The following is a 6,000-nucleotide window of genomic DNA, read 5'->3' as shown; positions in this document are numbered from 1 at the left end:
GAAAGTCTAACATTATTATTATTATTATTATTATTATTATTATTATTATTATTATTATTATTATGGAGAAGGTATACAAATGGAGGATGCAAATCCAGAGGATACCAGACTTCATTATTGTTGATGTCCTCCCCAAAATGCTTTTATCTTACATTTCCATGGATGAAGTTGCCTTATTATCTTTTAGGGATTTAAAAACTGAGGTGCATCAACAGTAAAGCTTGTAAATTACTAAGAAAATTAGCTAATTTCCCATTCCTACTTTTATGCAAAGAGTGACATAAACCCAGCAATAATCTGGCATTTTATTTAATAAAAATTTTTCTTAAATATTTCAAAGAAACCTGACTTGCAATGGTACACAATCTGAAATTAGTTCCCTGACAGTCCCTCATGGTAGCAGTTTCACTTGGGAAAAACTAATTAAATGTGAATTCTCTTTGATGCAGGAAATAAACGTGTTATAATCACTCACCCTACAGGCAGCCCCTGTGCCTAATTATACACACCATATGCGTAGCATGACCAGAATCCATCAGTTCTTGCATGGGTGGGTAGTGGAAAGCAGGCCTGCCACCAAACTGAAACCAAAAGGGAACTGCTGATGAAGAACTCTTGGGTCTATGTTCCATTTTCGATGATGTTTAGGCACTGATTATCCCCTAGAATACATAGGAGGGACAAAGTCAGGAATATGATCACCAGAGGCAATTCCGTACTCAGTGTAGATAGACTCTGCAGCACTTTCTCACTGAGCAGAGAAAAGACATTTTAAATCCCTAATAGTTAACTTAATCTGGGTTCCTTAGATGGACTATGGATTTGAGGCAGTCAGTAAGGCTGCCTTCCTCTATGTTTCATTTGAAACATGCCACATAGCAAACAGCATGCAATTCATCTGCGTTAGAAAGACAAAGGGCTGAGTCAACTCCACTGGATTGCTTCCTCACTGCTTCTCCTTAGGATATTGTGTGATAAGCTAATATTTGCTTACTGTGATTCAGCTTTAAACAAATCCTGAAACTGCCTCTCACAATAAAATATATGCATCCGCCATTGAATGTAACTGACCTATGAGAACAACTTGAAAATTTTGGAGTCACTTCAGATACAAACATAAATAGAGGATAATGGGGTTTTTTCTCATTTTTTCCTTATTTGTAAATCCTTGATATGGCCTTTGCTAATGCCGCATCTATCCTTTTTACTACCCACTTGATGTGTGAGTAAACACAGCATTGACTTAAGCAATAAATTACTCCTAATCCCCTATTAAGAAACCAACTCGGCCAATAAAAAATGGATTCAACTACTTCTTCAGTCACAGCCAGGTTTTAACTATTTTCACCCCATGGTAGTCAGATTTAGATTATGTCCATTCCCAGTCAGCCTGCTAGAGCCCTGCTTACCACATTACACTTTTTTTCAATCCAGAAAGCTGGCATGGGTGTTTTTTGGGCTGTAACATGCAAGTGCCTGAATAAATTCCTTTAAAAAAAGGTCAGAGGCAACAGCTGAAAGGTCAGCGCCACAGGTCATTAACACAGACAAGGAGAAATGCTGACTTTAGATTCAAGGATTTGGTTCTGTTAATAACCATCCCAGAGTTACGAGGCGGTACTAAGAATTGCTGTCAGTAGATTTAGAATCCTGTGTTTTGTGCAGACATGATTGTGAAAAAAATGGCTCTTCCATTTAAAGCCACAGAGAAGAGAGAGGGGGAATAGTCCAGTCCTTCTCCCTTCAGGAGAGAGTCAGGTGGGGGAAGCAAGTCCAGAAAAGGTACAAGGTGCAAATACTATACAATTATTTTCAAGGTACAATAAATTCCAACCAGCAAGGCTCAGGCCTGTATTTTGTTCATCACCTTAATTGTTTCACTTGTTCTCCTGCCTGTTAATTCAGCCCACCTGCTTGTCTCCTCTCTCCTCCCCCATGCACCTCTGGCATACACTGGCTTGCCATTTACTCTTCTCTTTCCTCCATCTGGCTGTGCCAATCAAGCTCTGCTGTGGTCTGAAAGTAAAGTGAGTGAGAGGTTCCAAGTCAGAAATACAATTTAATGAGAAGAGAAAAAAAGATAAAATAAAATAAAATAAAATAAAATAAAATAAAATAAAATAAAATAAAATAAACACAATAATACAAAAAGACCACTGACAGAGTCAGAATACAACCAGATCAGGGTGATGGAAGCAGTGCAGGTGAGGTGGTCTTCCTGAAGCAGTGATCCCATAGAAAGGGCTGGTAACTCTAGTCCTCTGGGAATCCAGTGGGTAAGGGCTGCCTGTACTGTCCCAAATCCCAGCTTATATCCAGGTGAGAATGCTTGGCTCCTCCCCCTGGGTGGAGCATCTCACAGTGGGATGATGAGTCATACAGGGGCTCCCTGATGGCCCATTAAAGAGAGATAGCTCCCGGAGGGAGTCATCTATGAGTCATGCACAAGGCATCGATGGGCCATTAACAGAAGGCACCCCAGAGGGAGGGGGGCCTGGGAAGAGCACTGCACCAACAATTGGATTCATTAGTTCATGAAGATGGTGATAGAATACATCCTATACTACAACCCAGGACAAGCACCAATGCCTGTGACTCCCCATCCCATTCACGGCCTCTGGCATTGCTTCCATCTCATTTTCTGCCATCTCTTACTTTATCTCCTGTTTCAATTCTGTCTACCCTTGCTGGGCTCACACTCACGCCTCCACCACTGCCTTCTCTCTTTCTGTCCTCTATTCCTGTTCATCATTTCCTCATTGTCTTTTGCAGCCTCATCACCTCACTTGCTGCTTACCCTACAGTCTCATCTGTCCCTACCTTGCCCGATTTCTCCTAGCATTCCCTTACCTTATTCCCTTCAGTGCCTCTTCCCTCAACACTGCACCATCTCATTTTACTGCTTTGTGTGCTATTTTCCTATCCCATTGTCACCTTTCTCTATGATCCCATAGCTTTGTCCTGCTCTTTGCCACACACCTTCAACACCTCTCTGCTTGCCTCTGCTTTCCCTTTTCCTAACTTCTCTGTTTCCTGCCATGTCTTGCTACTGCAATGCACTGCTTTTTCTGGCCCACCCCATTTGCTACCTGTTTCCTCTCCTCCTCCTCTTCTCCCAGCTGCCCTGTTTACTCTCTACACGGACTATTTTTGTTTACTGTTCCACTTGTTGCTTGCTCTTATTCCCCAAATGATCAGGACCTTTCTCAGATTACATTGCCAAGTAATAAGTGCTTACTTATTGTCATTTGCCACCCTGCCTGCTATTGCTGCTTCATTTTGTCTCCGCCTGTCTGGAGCCACCTTGTTTGCAGAGAGCCCTCACAACTTCTTCCTTTCCCATCTGCTGGCCATGCTTGTTCACTTACTGCCTGTCACCATTCACCTTCATCACCAAACTTCTCCATTTACTTCTTCTGATGCCTGGAAAGGCTACCTAGAACAGAGACTAGACAGAGTTAAAGGATAAAGGTAGGTATTTTTCAAAAGGCCTTCGAAGGGTACACCTTGGGTGGTGCAGGAGTCTCACAGAGAGTCTTGCACCCAAGATGGATGACAGTCACGAGCTTTTGAAAGCAAGATTTCTGGATTGAACTCTGGATTGAATCTTTTTCTTTCTGTCTATCACCATTTCCCTACTCTGCTTCTTCCTGGCCTCATCCCATCATTTCAATACCTGACTCGCTGTCCTGGTCAGTTTTCATGTTGGACCATGTTTGCCATCTCTGTTCAGGATCGTGTTTGCTGCCTCCTGCTGTTGCCAGCCACCTGCCTCTGCTCTGCACCTCATTCACTCTCTGTGCCCTGTGTGTCGTCTCAAGCCTTGATCTGCTGCATACCTTCCCCCTCAACTTGTTGCCCCAAATGCTGCCTGCTTTCTCCTTGTTGTCCAGAAGCTGCATCTGCTGTCCATTTACTCTTCTTCCTTGTTCTTTCTCACTTGTTACCCTGCTTGTCCCCTTCCTCTTGCCAGCCTGTCAGACATGCACCTTCCCAACTGCTGCACAGCCTGCAGCTTTGCTCTTGTCATATCACCAGCACTTTCTGCCTGTGATTGCTACTTCATTTCCTACCAAGCCTCCTCCTTCTCCTTACTGACTGCTCTCAAAACTCTCCTTGCCTGCAAGCTTGCAGCTGTAATGCAGCTGACCTTTTACCACTTCCCATAGCTGTTTCTGCTCCCAACTCCTTAGCTGCCTGCCTTTGGTGCCTTTCCAGGCAGCAATATTCAATTCCATGGTGGGTTGACTCCAGTCAGCAGCAAAACTCCCACACAGCTTCTTGCTTGTTCCTGTCTCAGTGGAGTAGAGAAGAGTACAAGAAGACCGAAGGCTAGAAAACTCAAGATAAGGGCAGTTTAATGTGGTTAATAAATGAAGTTAATAAGCGAAGACAGTTTTATAAGCAAGGGAAAGGTTTGGGGAAAAAAAATTGCAAAAACAATCACTTACCACCTTCCACATGCTGACTGATGCTCAGCCAACCTCTAAGCAGTAGTTAACTTGGAGGTTTTCTTCCCTTCTTCCTTGCTTTCTTGCTGAGCATAATGCCACATTGTATGGATAAATTTTCATTCAGTTATATCAACTATCCTGACTTTGTCTCCTTCCGATTCTTTCCCACTCCATGTGAGGAATGGAGAAAGGCTAGGTGGGAAACAGATAAAAGCTTGATGCTGTGCAAACAGTGCTCAGCAATAGCAAAAATCATCGGTGTTTTACCAACACTGGTTTGGTCCCAAATCGAAAACATAGTACATACAGACTGAGAAATATGGAGAAATGAACTCCATCCCATCCAGACCCAGTACAATCTTCTACCAAAACAGCTGACTTTAATCTGTGATTTTATATTACTGCTTGTTGAACTGCTGTTGCTGGTCTTTTCTCCCCTTGCATCCTGCCCTGCCCTTTCCTCCCTGTCCTCCTTGCCACCACCACCTCCCCCACCCAGTGCCAGCCCTTTCCACACAGTCACCTGCCCTTTACCACCCATCCCTCAACTGCAGTGCTCCACTGCTGCCCTTTTAAACACTAGTACTTCTCTTATCTTCACCTTTTACTGCATCTTCTCACTAAGGTGGAGGAACCTTTTATGTACATATTTTTCTCCAGGCTTTGATTCTTTCTTCACTCTATTCTTAGCCACCTTGTTTCCCACCTTTACTCACTGTTTTCTTTTCTTATACCAGTCTGTGTGTGTTCCTATCACTCCCTTTGGCCCTTTCCCTCATCTTTATATTGATCTGTTTTATCATCTAGCTTCATCTGCTCTTGGTCTCTTACAAGATTATTCAGCCCATTAACCTTCCTGCCAGGGTTCCTGGCACTTCAGACTTCTCACTCCACTTGCTTCTCACCCTCCTTCTCACCCCACTTCCTAGTCCTTCCTCAAGATACTCACCACCTCTTGCACCTCCTTCTCCCTCACCATCACTGCTGCCCTGTTCCCCACCACTACCCTTATTCCGTACCTCCAAAGGAGGTTGCCAACCACAACCTCGTCACTCACGACCATCACTGGGGTCACCATCCCCCCCCTTCAGAGATAATCACAGCCTGGTACTGCCACCTTCTCAGCCCCTGGCCACTGCTATTTCTGGCCATGGCAGGATCACTACCTACCCTGCCATCCACTGTAGAACTTAATGTACAATACACAATTTCCAGAAGTACCCATATGATTTATTTTCTCAAATTCTTCATTTTGGAAAACAGAATCTCTGGCTCTTAACAGCTTAGGTTTTATTGCAAGTCGATGAAAACTGAACTACTAAATGCCCCTTGTCTGAATTTTCAAAGCTGTTCAAGCATGCACAAAATAGCCTCAGGGAAGCAGCTTAATTTTCAACCATATGGGGGACACCTAAGTTGGGTTTTGAAATTTCTCTAGGCTGGTCTTGTAAAAGGCCTAAATACATGTGAAAATTTGGCCAAAGATTCCCTTTGAGGCAAAAGAAAGAAGGAGAGAATATTCTAAGTTTCTAAATAGCTTGCATGC

Source organism: Sylvia atricapilla, chromosome 1, assembly GCF_009819655.1.
Source record: "Sylvia atricapilla isolate bSylAtr1 chromosome 1, bSylAtr1.pri, whole genome shotgun sequence".
In the NCBI taxonomy this organism is placed as follows: domain Eukaryota; kingdom Metazoa; phylum Chordata; class Aves; order Passeriformes; family Sylviidae; genus Sylvia; species Sylvia atricapilla.
Note: the sequence above shows the minus strand (reverse complement) of the source record.